The sequence below is a fragment of the Panicum hallii genome, chromosome 6 (genome assembly GCF_002211085.1).
Source record: "Panicum hallii strain FIL2 chromosome 6, PHallii_v3.1, whole genome shotgun sequence".
In the NCBI taxonomy this organism is placed as follows: Eukaryota; Viridiplantae; Streptophyta; class Magnoliopsida; order Poales; family Poaceae; genus Panicum; species Panicum hallii.
Genome location: NC_038047.1, coordinates 23,482,604 through 23,497,919, shown reverse-complemented (window position 1 = coordinate 23,497,919; position 15,316 = coordinate 23,482,604).

Sequence of the window (15,316 nt, the reverse complement as noted above, 5' to 3'; positions counted from 1 at the left end):
AGGAATCGTCCGCCTCTCACGATGTATGAGACTGCTTATCCCCTTTACCACATAGAGTAACAAGAGCAATTTTATGATTATCAAAGATGATATTTGATTAAAGATTCTACCCTGTTTGAGTAGTTATAGGTGCTTACCTAGAATGGTTAATCCACTAAAATCTGAAAGCTAAAAGTTGAAAGTAAGGATCTACTCTTTGTTGCTTTTCAGCTGAAAACTCTACCCAAAGCTAAAAGCCTTCATAAGTCTAGCTACATGGCTAAGTATACCATGAGACGGGTAAGCCTTGCTGAGTATTAGTATACTCAGCCTTGCTAGTTGTACATTTTTCAGGTGATATCTGTGAAGACCCTACTCTTCCCTTGCCTTGGCCCTGTGCTCTTCCAGATGATTTGTCCGTGGAATGGGATCCGTCCCCGGCCAGCACTGGTGGTATCGAGTGATGTCGTGCCCGGGCTTAGCATGACATCCGTCTTGACGACGTGCTGTAGATCATCACGTATGATTTCCGCTGCTAAAACCATAACTTTATCAGTTTGTATTGTTTTCTCTAAATTTGAAACTTTGCTCTATTGTGGAAACTCTTGTAATATGATTCCCTGTGATGTAAAATATAATGGTGATTGTATCTCTGGACTCACCTTCGTGTGAGGTAACCTTATTTGATCCTGTGTATTGGTGGTTTATCGGGACGTTACCCGACAGGCCAAGGGATTATACCGTTTGAAGTACGTCGGAGCCCTCTGGAATGGACTCGCGTACTTGAGCCGGTATAATTCAGGTTGGTTCTGCCACAGAGGGCTCCTGGACGTGCTGCAAGACTTAGAGGAGTCACAGGTGAGCGGAAAGCAGCTGCAGGCGACCGCGGTACGACGTCGCAGCTTCGTGCGGCGGCGGTGCGACGTGGCTGGGAGGGGAAAATGCCAGCGGGGTTGGGCGAGTGGCGGGCGGGCGAGCTGGAGGCCAGGTGGTGCGGGTAGGGCGGCGAGGGGGCAGCTGGTGGCCAGGGAGATTGCCGATGAGGGGGCGGCGGGCAGCGCAACACTGAAACAGAGAGGAGGGGAGAGAGGAAGATGATGAGGACTTATCCGTAATTTTCCAAAAGTGCAAGGGGTTCATTGTAAAGTAAAATTTTCTTCCAAACCATATCCCAAATGAAAATATGCCCAAAATCAAAAGTGTAGGACTTAAAAAGAACTACAACTTTGCTTTAAGGATCAGCTTCAAAGGAGTTAGGGTTTTGAAACTATTTCAAAATCCGACAAACTATGCAAATAAAACCTATTTAAATTTCACATTTCAAATGAAACCTTAGGGTAATTCCACTTCTTACAGTGGTTTAAAAGTAAATACTTGCTTTTGCAACACAAACCTTCATACATTTTGAAATTACCTTTCATTCAAACACCTTTTACAAAAGAACTCTAATTAATATTTTTTTCATAATTACAAAAATACCTTGTAACTTGCATTTAGGTTTTAAACCCATTCACAAGAACAAACACAAACTTTACACTAAACTCTAGTGTATCTTACTCCCAAGTACCAGAAATGTCACACGATCGTCGTGATCATTGGGCGAATTTGAAGGACCTCTTCATCAACATCAATCCACTCAAGGCGGATTGCTACTTCGTACATATGTATCGGCGGATTGATTCATCGAGTTCGAGATCGGATCCTTCAGCGAACGGCTACATCAACCTCGACTACTCGGCTCGACTTCACCTCGCGCTACAACGTCGATGCACCGCGGTCGCCGATCTCGATGACCTAGTTCAACTTCGGCTTGTGCCGCAATGTCCGCGCGCAGCAGCGATGAGTTCGACTACTTCGACTTCACGAGAAGGCTCGGCGGCCCGCTGGCGATCACTTCGACTTCGCGAGGATGATCGGCGGCCTGCTGACGACTACTTCGATTACTCGTCTGGACTAGAAACTAGTCGAGGGCGAGCCTCACAGCAACAACCACATCAACTACTCACCTCGACTTGAAAACTAGTCGGAATCAACTCTAACTAGTCGAGCTTCATCAACAAACCATCACAGCTCCATCAACGAGCTCCATGGCTTTGTCAACATTCGTCCATGAATCAAGCTAAATGACTTATACCTTTTCTGACTTGTTCTTCACAAGATCAGCTACCTTTTTGGGTACACCTCTCGACGGGTATGAAACCCTTGGGGGCTACACCATGATCGACTACCTAACTGTGTACATCTCTCGATGGGCATTGAAACCCTCCAGAGCTACACCTCGCCGACTACTTATCCGTGTATGACTCTCAATGGGCATTGAAACCCTCCAGAGCTACACTTCGTCGACCACTTTTTGCGCAACGCGCATTCATTCTGTCGCAATGTCGACTACTTTTGCGCACTGCGCATCCTCTTCATCACATGATGGCTACTTTCTGCTTGTTGTGTCCTCTTAACGGTCGCTAATCTACTCGAGTAGCAAATGCTTTAATCCATGAAACCTCGAGTCTCCAGTCATGACCTAAGCGACCCGTCCTATATGAGCGAAGGCTAGAGACCTAAGCGACTTGTACATGCTATGGGCGAAGGCTAAACTGGGACCGGGTGAACGTAAAGGGTGGACTACTCGGGAGATTTAAATGGCCTAGAAAAGAGCTCAACACAACAATTTTTACACCGAATAAATTTTGGTGTCTTCACATTATTACAGAGTACTACTCGGTATCTTCGCAATATACTAGAAAATGTATGCATTGTCTGTGACAACCTAGGTGTTAATTATAGCAAGCCAATGGGAAAAATGTTGTGTATGGTTTGAATTGTGTGAAATTTGAGTAAAGTTATGAAAATAAGAGCATTTATGTAATTTCATAAAAATACAAGTCCTTTTATGCAAGTACTTGAATTACAAAGATAACTTTCAAAGTTACTAAGGGCTAAAATGTAAAAATGCAAGTCATCATGACCTGCCATAAATATTTGCAGTTAAGTCCAAAACTACATAAAATTCACCTTACTAAGCACACAAATTTATTAAGTTTGATTTAAGTCCAAAGTTGTAAAATAAAGCTTTGTACTTTAGGTTTTTGAACTTGAGCCCTAAAGTAAAGTTGTAGGATTTGAAAAATTCTACAACTTCTATTTTGACCATCTCCTTATTAGAGCTCTGGATCAGTGGGAAATTTTACTTCACAGATGAGTCCCTGAGATTTTTGAAAATAACAATGAGGTCCCTCGGACCCCCTCCCCTCTTCTTCTTCCTCTGGCATCCCTCTGTTCCCCTCCTCTGCTCCTCTACTGCTGCGCCGCTGCCCGCCGTTTCCGGCCGCCCCTCGCCACCTCCTGCTGCGCTTCACCTCCACGCATCGCCCCCAGCCCGAGCGCCGCCCTAGCCTCCCCTCTTCTGGCCTCCCGCGAGCTTGCCACGCCCTTCTCCTCTCCTGCCCGAGCTCCTGCCGAACGCCACCTCGCCGCCACCGTGGCAATGCCTGTGCACGCCCCCTCGCCCTCTCTTTTCTGGCTCAACAGCTTCACTAGCTCCCTCTCTTCCCATTCCACTCCCTCTTTTGCTCTTCACTCGCCCAGAGCCCCGAACACCACCGCCGCCTCCTTCTTCTTCGCGCGGTGAGCCCCTGGTCACCGCGAAGCTCCCACCCTGAAACCCCATTGCCCCGGACGACCACCTAGGAAGCTTCACCACTCCACGGCGAAGCTCTACGAGCCCACTCCGACGCCAATCCTTCACCGGAGCCCGGTCGCCGTCGTTTCCCTCCTTGCCGGTAAGATCCTGTCACCGTCGAACCTCTACCTCCGCCCCTTCTCCGTCCAATCCGACCACCCCAATCGCTTCCCTTCCTCCTGTTGCAGCTATCAGACCCGAGCTTGGCCGCCTTCCTCACCGGGAAGCCCCTCGCCGATGAGCTCCTCCGCGCCGCCGCCTCGGCCACCGTGGGAACCCCACCTCCGGTCATTCCCTCCCCTTCCCAAGACCCCCTGTAGGTGCGCCTTGAGCTCCTGATGCTCACTGACCACTCCTTCTCCACCCCCCACCGCCCCCGTCGCTGGAATTTGGCCGGCAATGCCCCTGCCCTTCTTCCCCGACGAGCCAAGGACATATTTGAAAGGATTTCAAAAGTTCTAAGGATCTCCCTGCAAAATTACACAGACCCCCAATTCAAAAGTTGTGAACTTCAAAAATGTGTAGAAAATTGTAGAACATTCAGAAAAATATCAAACCAATTGGGTTTGAATCCTTGTGTTAAATCTTACAACTTTTGTATTGTGATCATGAGATGAATATGTGTGTTTTGTACTGCAATTTAATTAGTAGATAACGGGTACTTTAATTAGATCTTTTGATCCATAGCAGTGCTGAGGCTCCATTTTGAAACATGAAATGTGTGTGCCATAAGTAGAGTTGTGTTAAATTTGGAAGCCCAGAACAGCCCTCTAGCTAGGATGTTTAGATAACTTTGCTTTATGTTAATAAAAGTTTCATGATTTAATTCTAGATGGATTGCTTCATGTTTATAGCTGAAAATTTCACCTTAGCTTTCTTTTAGTATATATGATCCAAGATAAAAGTTTAGGAGTCACAACCCTAGTGTAACTTCAGTAATGAATTTAAGCTTAGATTTCAAGAAAATTCATGAACAATAGTTCTAGTTCATGAAAAATTATGAAAATATTTTGAGGTGTTGTTCTTGAGTAGTGTAATGTGTTCACACATTATCAAACTATGATCAGGTGTAGAACAACCAGAATAAATAGAACATGATATAATAATGCTATATTCCTAATTAATCAAAGTAGGTCCATAATTAAATAATAACCTAGGGTTATTAAAGATAATTAGCTAGTCAAATAAATAAAGTTATTAAATGTAATTAGTTTAATTGTTTAAGATAACCAAACATGCTACCTCATGCAGTTAGTTAAATGTTTAGGGTGACCAACCGTGTTACATAATGTAACTAAGTAGTTTAATTAATACCCGATAAATGACTGCCCAGTAAAGGGAAATTGTGTTGTTTGCTAGTATGTAATGTTAATTTCGTTGGATTGCAACTTTATCATGAAACAGAATAGAAGTCTATGCATTTTCTCAACTGCATCATTTACATCATATGTAGACTCGACGCTTCTCGCCGATGGAGACTATCAGATTCTCCCGGAATCCGAAGTGGAAATCTCTGAAGACCCCGGAAACGTCATCGGAGATATAATTGAAGCCCCGAACCCGAGTTCGGAAGAATTTGTTAACGTCTCTGACTCCATCCTCCCTAGTGAAGGCAAGCCCCGCATATGAACCCACTACTTTATTTACACTGCAATCTACATTTATATATATATACTTGTGCATTAAGTTCTTAGGAATTTTCTGGAAACCTAGTTGCATATTCTGAGGAACCGATGTACTGAATATTAGAACCTGAGTCCGACTAGTGCTATGCTAATAGGACCGGCAGAAGTCGAGTGATTTCCTGTCACTCGCGCGATATAGTAATTGATTGCTTACAATCCTGCAATCACTATAAGGATGACGGATGGCGTTACGTGCAGTATCATGGAAAGGAATGATACCTCGTTTGTGTTGATGAATTTGGTTAAGGTCGCAGGTGTGGTAGTGGCAGTTAAGCGTTTAAAAGTACTAGCCACATACCGTGAAATATGGTAAGCGGTAAGCCTAGTAACCAATCGGCCCGGGAAGTGGACTCGTCCCCCACCACTCGACTTTTATTTTATGTTTGCACGCACCAACGTGTGGGAGTACGTTCTGCAGAGCAGACGGGAATACGGTCATACAGTCACGCTATAGGCGTATGTCCTGCACATTGGATGTGCGTATGGTCCTGCAGTCGCTTGTGCTGGCATTGTTCCACGACTTGGAATGAAAGGCAAACGGTTGCTTCGGAACGACCTGTTGGTGTTCCAAGCGTGTGAGTTAGGTTTACTTGCAAGGGTTGAAATTCGATTCAGAATCGTCCGTTTCTCGTGGAGATTGAGACTGCTTAATACTTCTGCCACATAGAGTAACAAGAGCAATCTTATGATGAGTAATACTAAGGTATGCGTTAAAAAGGCTCTACATTGCTTGAATAGTTAGGTGCTTACCTAGAATGGTTAATGAAACTAGAATTTGAAAGCTAAATTATGAAATTAAGGACCTAATCTTTGTTGCTTTTCAGCAAAAGCTAAACCCAGAACCTTTGCAAAGCCTTCATGGTCTAGTTATGGGCTAAGTATACCTAATTCCGGATAAGCCTTGCTGAGTATTAGAGTACTCAGCCTTCCAATATGACTTTATTTCAGGTAATGTCCCTGAAGACCCTACCCTTCCCATGCCTTGGCCCTACGCTTTGCCTGATGGTTGGTCCGTGGAATGGGACCCGTCCCCGGCCAACACTGATCATACCGAGTGATATCATCCCAGGGCTTAGCATGATGTCCATACTAGCGACGTGTATAGTTGTCGTACTCTAAATTCCGCTGCCGTAAACTCGAACCTTTAAACTGGTTTGTAATAATTCCCATCAGTTTGGAACCTATGCTATTTCTGGACACTCTTGTAATATAAGTGCCTGTGATGTAAAACATGATGGCGATTGTATCTCTGGACTCGCCTTCGTACGAGGTACCTTGTTTGATCCTGCTTTTGGTGGTTTATCGGGACGTTACCCGACAGGCCAAAGGGTCACACCGTTTGAAGTACGATTGGAGCCCTTGAGAGAGAGGACTTGCGTACTTGAGCCGGTGTAATTCAGATTGGTTCTGCCACAGCTGGTATCAGAGCCAGCAAGTGTACCCTGGAGATATGATTAGCCTTAAAAATGTCTTTTAGTATAAAATTGGATCAACAAAGTATTTTGCAAAACTACGTTGGTGCCATTAAGGATTGTGCTTAGTACGTAAATCCCTAGGGTAATATTTCATATGGGAATTAGAGGTGGCAATAGTATATGTATATAACTCTAACTTTCAGCACTACTTTTCTGTTAAACCTTAAATTTATGCACAACCAACCTTACGTTCTGTAACTACGCCTTCGATGATGAGGTAAGAAGGTAAGGATCCTCAGCTAACTAGGGAGTTAGCCTTCCCGTCGGTGATGCGAACCGAACGCTGTTTCTCAAGCAGTGGCCTACTTGAGATGCTGCCAATGTACCAACTTCGGTTGACTATATTGGGAGTATATGGTCAGGCGCAGGGTATGAACAGCAATACCCCCGCATTTTGCGGTATTCTGTGAATACGTTGTTTCGATAACGTATGTAAATGTTGTCTGTATGATTGTAATTGTACATATGCTGTTTCTATAGTAAACAGTAATATTTGAGGACGCTTTCATGAGTGCTGGCATGGAAGGTTCATATATATTGTGGTTTTTTGCAAGTACACTAACCACGGTTAAATAGGGTAAGATGAATAAGGATATCCGACTAGCTATTATAGGGAGAGACGAACATATTGTGCCACCGAAACTAATCACGTAAGTCCAAAAATATTTGGCAATTATTTTGAGTTGTGAGGACGCGTAGCAAGTGCATGCATATTCCTTGATTTGATTGAATGAGTGGCATGGTTTGTTGTTTTAAGGAAGTCTAGAGTGTTGTTATTCGCTAGTGCAGCCTTGAAATAGTCATACCAACAGCCTTAGGTTATAGGGTTTTGACCTTTATCATTTCTTTCTCAAGATCTAGAACAATCTCCTGATTTTCAGATTCTGCTGCTATCAGAATAGGTCATCTTGTTTCTTTTACCTTGTGAGTTCTTAGCCAGATAGCTGCATTCCAGTCATTCCATAAGTCGAACCCACATTTTTCTGTAGTCTTCTCAAGGTGTATGGTTGAAAACTTGTAATCTCACCATTTGAATCCTTGTTTCAGATGGCCGAGCTTCCAAAGTTCTTTTGGGATTCCGCAGGACATGCTCATACCAATGCTTTGCATTGGGAGGGTTTTCCTCGTCTTTTGTGGGTGTCCCTTCAGGTGTTTGGCTACACCGAACCTCCACCTTATGATGGAGTAGAGTATGATGAAGAAGGCGTTCCTCGTTGCAGGGTGAAGATGACTGTTCCTCCGCACCCTACTTTATCTCTGTGGCAACCCATTGAAGTTAATGTGATTGGACATCGCCTCGCTGATACTTTTGAAGCGGCAGCTATGGAAGCTATCCACATCTTCTGCGATCAGCATCCTGAGGAAGTTGCAGGACATCCTATCGGCTTATTTCCTGCAATGGATTCTCGTGACCCAGAATGGACTTTCAGGGTAACATACTGTGATCACTTATTGGGAAGTCTGGCCGGAGAGATTCTACGCACTGCAGTCGGATTTATGAATGCACAGTACCGCTACCAGACACTTCAGCAGCACGGTATATGTCGACTGACCAACATAGCCCAAGGGTATCGTAATCAGGTTGGCCGGCAAAATACACAGATTGAGGAACTCCAAGCCACTATCACTGCCAAGGAAGAGATTATTACCCAGTGGGAAGACACCATTCATCATCGTGAGGATCAGATTGTTGAGAGCGATGCTCTCATTTTCCAGCGTGACACTGTCATTGACTTTCTCCAGGAGCAAGTTCATGAGCTCAACCTTAATCTTGGCCAGGCTATTGACCATATCAACATGCTTCATGAGCAACAAGTGCAGCCTGTTGTTGATGAGTTTGAGAGTGAAGAAGAAGAAGAACCTGAAGAAGTCGAAGGAGTCTCCGAGATCGACTCTGAGCTTGGAGATCCTGTTCTTAGTCCCCATCATTCCTCTTCCGGCAGTCAGTCATCCATGGGCAACCTTGATGACCTTTAGCTCATTTGAGTTAACGACATCCTAGGTGTATATAGTGTAACATAGTGAGACATGGGAGTGAGTAGTTAGATGACCTGTGAGCCACTTGTTGTAGTATATGTGGCAAACCTATGTACGGTTTGGTTTGTAGTAAGGAACAACGTAATATAAGATGGAATAAGTTTCAGTGATAATGTAAATCTGAGTTGTTGTTTGGATTGTTGAGTTAATACTTTGTTACTGAGACTGTTTCAATATATGTTATGTTGGTACCGTAGGATTTCTGAAAATAGAAGCAAGTATTGGTGAATGCTAATGGACAACTTCTATATTTCAGATGGTTGGCACTACGCGCGGAACCCCGGAGGGATTCAGATCAGACCAGGCTAGTGGTTCACAACAACCACCTCCGCCACCGCCAAATCTAGCGGAAGTGATGGCTCGTCAGACCGAACTCCTGAACATGCTAGTGCAGGCCCAGCAACATCAGTTCTGTTCTCCTCAACATGGACATGAAGAACATCCATCGGCTGGTTATCAGGATTTCTTTAGTACGCAGCCCCCGCTCTTCCATAAGACTGAAGAACCCCTTGATGCAGATGCATGGCTTCGTACCATCGAGTCCAAGTTTGCATTACTTTCCGCCCCATGCTCCGAAGCAAACAAAACTCTCTTCGCAGCCCAACAGCTCCGTGGTATTGCTCGCATTTGGTGGGACAACTACTATGCCATGCAACCGGATGGACATGTTGTCACCTGGGAAGAATTTAAGGCAGCCTTAGAGCGCACCATATCCCGGAAGGACTCATTGAGCGAAAACTCAATGAATTTTTGGCACTGACTCAAGAAAACTGCACTGTACTTCAATACGCACAGGCTTTCAATCACCTGTGCTAGTACGTGGGCTATCATGCTGACACGGATGCCAAGAAAAGAGATCGATTCCGTCGCGGACTAAACACCAAGCTGAAGGAACGCTTGAATCTGGTCAGGGCTGATAACTTCAATGGATTGGTCACCATGGCCATTACCCAAGAAGATTGTATTTCAGCCCATCGTGCTGAGAAAAGGCAGAAAGTATTGCCTGGACCCTTGAAATTACAACCTTCGAGGTATCGGGTGATTCAGAACCTAGTTCCTCGAGCTCCGCAAAGAAATGTTCCAGCAGGCAGATGGGTAGCTAGACCTCCTCAGCAGCCCTGATTCAACAGGCCACCATGGCCTCAACCTCAGCAGCAGCAACGACCAGTCGGTCCAAGGCCGAACCCTCCGCTGTTTAATCAAGGGACTAACATCAATCGATGTTTCAACTGCGGTAGTCCGACACATTTTGTTAAAGACTGCCCACAACCAAGGATAACATTCCCCGGACAAGCCTCCAACTCCAACTCCAGCTCCAGGAACAAAGGCAAGAGGCAGGTTATGCAAGTCCGTCAAGGAAGAGTAAATTTCACTACTTTATCGGAACTTCCGGAAGGTGCACCAGTGATGACGGGTACATTCACTCTACACCATCACCTTGCTATTATACTTTTTGATTCTGGTGCAACCCATAGTTTTATCAGTACAAGATTTGGGACCAAAATAGGTTTGGATTTCTACCCCACTAATAGAACTTATATGATAACAACCCCTGGAGGTAGAATTGCATCAAATCAAATCTGTAGAGGTGCACCAATCCAGTTGGGTAACACTGTAATAAGAACAACCTTAATTCTATTAAACCTAGAAGGAATGGATATTCTCCTAGGTATGGATTGGATGACCAGACATCGGGTATCTCTAGATATCTTTTCTCGAATAGTTGAGATAAATTCCCCGGAATATGGACATACCATCCTTCATCTTCCACAACAGGAGTATATTAGCTCTTGCGTGTATGCTACAGAAGGGATCAAGTTAGAGGATATTCCTATTGTGTGTGAGTACCCTGATGTTTTTCCGGACGAACTACCCGGAATGCCTCCAGATAGAGATGTTGAATTTGTCATAGAATTACATCCTGGCACAACCCCTATTTTTAAGAGACCCTATCGTATGCCGCCTAATGAACTGGCAGAGTTGAAAATTCAACTTCAGGAACTCCTTGATAAAGGTTATATCCGCCCAAGTGCTTCACCTTGGGGATGCCTTGCTTTGTTTGTTAAGAAAAAGGATAATAGTCTTAGACTATGTGTTGACTATCGCCCCCTCAATGCGGTTACTATTAAGAATAAGTACCCTCTTCCCCGCATTGATATCCTGGTTATGTCCTTTGGTCTTACCAATGCACCGGCATATTTCATGTATCTCATGAACTTTGTCTTCATGCCGGAACTCGATAAATTTGTCGTGGTTTTTATTGACAATATTCTGATCTATTCTAAAAATCTTGAAGATCATGCTAGACATCTTCATGTTGTTCTTCAGTGTTTGCGAGATCACCATTTGTATGCCAAATTCTCTAAATGTGAATTCTGGATTGATACCGTCAAATTTTTGGGTCATACCATCTCCAAGGACGGTATATCTGTTGATCCGAGTAAAGTCCAGGAAGTGATGGATTGGAAGCCCCCTACTTCGATCCATCAAATCTGTAGTTTTCTTGGTCTTGCTGGTTACTACCGTTGTTTCATTCCAAATTTCTCCCGGATAGCCAAGCCCATGATGGAACTATTGAAGAAAGGAGTTAAATTCTCCTGGAATGAGAAATGTGAGGAAGCTTTCCACACTTTAAGAGCGCATCTTACTACTGCTCCAGTCTTGGCTCAGCTAGAACCATCCAGACATTTTGATGTCTATTGTGATGCATCAGGCATCGGACTTGGGTGTGTACTTATGCAGGATAACCGCGTGATTGCCTATCCCTCTAGAGCACTTCGGACACATGAGCAGAATTATCCTACTCATGATCTTGAGCTTGCAACCGTTATACATGCACTTAAACTTTGGCTAGAGCTTATAAAGGATTATGATCTTGAAGTACACTACCATCCAGGCAAAGCCAATGTGGTTGCGGATGCACTTAGCCGCAAGTCACATTGTCACTGCTTATCAGTAGAAGTTTTCAATGACACTCTCTGCTGGGAAATGAGAAAGCTTAATCTGGAGATCATACTAGCAAAGTATGTCTCTGAATGTCATATTTGCCAGAGAGTTAAGGCAAGTCACTTAAGGATTTCTGGTACGCTGCAGCCTCTACCTATTCCTTCTTGGAAATGGAAAGATATCAGTATGGATTTTATCGTAGGTTTACCCAACACTTCCCAGAGGCATGATTCCATTTGGGTGATTGTGGATAGATTAACCAAGACTGCTCATTTTCTTCCAGTACATACCACTTACAATGCTAAGAAGTATGCTGAAATCTATCTAGATCAGATCGTGCGTCTCCATGGGATACCTAAAACGATCATCTCTGATCGTGGAGCACAGTTTGTTCCTCGTTTCTGGGAACAACTTCAACAAGCTCTTGGAACCAATTTAATTCAAAGCTCCGCATATCATCCGCAAACAGATGGGCAAACAGAAAGGATAAACCAAATCCTAGAAGATATACTTCGAGCCTGTGTGATCCAGTACGACAAGCATTGGGACAAATGCTTAGTTCTGGCAGAATTCTCCTACAATAACAGTTATCAGTCAAGTATCAAAATAGCTCCTTTTAAAGCATTATATGGTCGCCAATGCAGAACAACTTTAAATTGGTCTCAAACTGGCGAACGTGAAATCTTTGGGCCTGATCTTGTCAACGAGGCAGAAGAAAAGGTAAAGATCATTCGGAACAATCTAAAAGTAGCTCAATCAAGACAAAAGAGCTACGCAGACAAAAGGAGGAAACCAATACAATTTGAAGTAGGTGATTTTGTATACCTACGAGTATCTCCCACTCGAGGTGTTCAACAATTTGGTATCAAAGGCAAACTCGCTCCTCGCTACGTTGGTCCTTTTGAAATCCTTGAAATTTGTGGACCCGTAGCCTATCGACTTCAACTTCCTTCTTAGCTAGCAGTCATTCATAATGTCTTCCATGTATCTCAGCTCAAGAAGTGTATCCGTGTTCCTACCGAAATCATTAATACACAAAGCATCGACATCGAACCCGATCCTTCCTCGCCGGGAAGCCCCTCGCCGACGAGCTCCTCCGCGCCGCCGCCTCGGCCGCAGTGGGAACCCCACCTCCGGTCATTCCCTCCCCTTCCCAAGACCCCCTGCAGGTGCGCCTTGAGCTCCTGATGCTCACTGACCACTCCTTCTCCACCCCCCGCCGCCCCCTCGCTGGAATTTGGCCAGCAATGCCCCTACCCTTCTTCCCCGACGAGCCAAGGGCCTATTTGAAAGGATTTCAAAAGTTTTAAGGATCTCCCTGCAAAATTACAGAGCCCCCCAATTCAAAAGCTGTGAACTTCAAAAATGTGTAGAAAATTGTAGAACATTCAGAAAAATATCAAACCAATTGGGTTTGAATCCTTGTGTTAAATCTTACAACTTTTGTATTGTGATCATGAGATGAATATGTGTGTTTTGTACTGCAATTTAATTAGTAGATAATGGGTACTTTAATTAGATCTTTTGATCCATAGCAGTGTTGAGGCTCAAATTTGAAACATGAAATGTGTGTGCCATAAGTAGAGTTGTGTAAAATTTGGAAGCCCAGAACAGCCGTCTAGCTAGGATGTTTAGATAACTTTGCTTTATGTTAATAAAAGTTTCATGATTTAATTCCAGATGCATTTCTTCATGTTTATATCTGAAAATTTCACCTTAGCTTTGTGTTAGTATATATGATCCAAGATAAAAGTTTAGGAGTCACAACCCTAGTGTAACTTCAGTAATGAATTTATGCTTAGATTTAAAGAAAATTCATGAACAATAGTTCTAGTTCATGAAAAATTATGAAAATATTTTGAGGTGTTGTTCTTGAGTAGTGTAATGTGCTCCCAAATTCTCAAACTATGATCAGGTGTAGAACAACCAGAATAAATAGAACATGATATAATAATGCTATATTCCTAATTAATCAAAGTAGGTCCATAATTAAATAATAACCTAGGGTTATTAAAGATAATTAGCTAGTCAAATAAATAAAGTTATTAAATGTAATTAGTTTAATTGTTTAAGATAACCAAACATGCTACCTCATGCAGTTAGTTAAATGTTTAGGGTGACCAACCGTGTTACTTAATGTAACTAAGTAGTTTAATTAATACCCGATAAATGACTGCCCAGTAAAGGGAAATTGTATTGTTTGCTAGTATGTAATGTTAATTTCGTTGGATTGCAACTTTATCGTGAAACAGAATAGAAGTCTATGCATTTTCTAAACTGCATCATTTACATCATATGTAGACTCGACGCTTCTCGCCGACGGAGACTATCAGATTCTCCCGGAATCCGAACTGGAAATCTCTGAAGACCCCGGAAACGTCATCGGAGATATAACTGAAGCCCCGAACCCGAGTTCGGAAGAATTTTTTAACATCTATGACTCCAGCCTCCCCAGTGAAGGCAAGCCCCGCATATGAACCCACTACTTTATCTACACTGCAATCTACATTTATATATATACTTGTGCATTAAGTTCTTAGGAATTTTCTGGAAACCCTAGTTGCATATTCTGAGGAACCGATGTACTGAATATTAGAACCTGAGTCCGACTAGTGCTATGCTAATAGGACCGACAGAAGTCGAGTGATTTCCTGTCACTCGCGCGATATAAGAATTGATTGCTTACAATCCTACAATCACTATAAGGATGACAGACGGGGTTACGTGCAGTATCATGGAAAGGAATGATACCTCATCTGTGTTGATGAATTTGGTTAAGGTCGCAGTGTGTGGTAGTGGTAGTTAAGCGTTTGAAAGTACTAGCCACATGCCGTGAAATATGGTAAGCGGTAAGCCTAGTAACCAATCGGCCCGGGAAGTGGACTCGTCCCCCACCACTCGACTTTTATTTTATGTTTGCACGCACCGACGTGTGGGAGTACGTTCTGCAGAGCAGACGGGAATACGGTCATACAGTCGCGCTATAGACGTATGTCCTGCACATTGGATGTGCGTATGGTCCTGCAGTCGATTGTGCTGGCATTGTTCCATGACTCGGAATGAAAGGCAAACGGCTGCTTCGGAACGACCTGTTGGTGTTCCAAGCGTGTGAGTTAGGTTTACCTTGCAAGGGTTGAAATTCGAGTTTCTCGCGGAGATTGAGACTGCTTAATACTTCTGCCACACAGAGTAACAAGAGCAATCTTATGATGAGTAATACTAAGGTATGCGTTAAAAAGGCTCTACCTTGCTTGAGTAGTTATAGGTGCTTACCTAGAATGGTTAATGAAACTAGAATTTGAAAGCTAAATTATGAAATTAAGGACCTAATCTTTGTTGCTTTTCAACAAAAGCTAAACCCAGAACATTTGCAAAGCCTTCATGGTCTAGTTATGGGCTGAGTATTAGAGTACTCAGCCTTGCAATATGACTTTATTTCAGGTAATGTCCCTGAAGACCCTACCCTTCCCATGCCTTAGCCCTATGCTTTGCCTGATGGTTGGTCTGTGGAATGG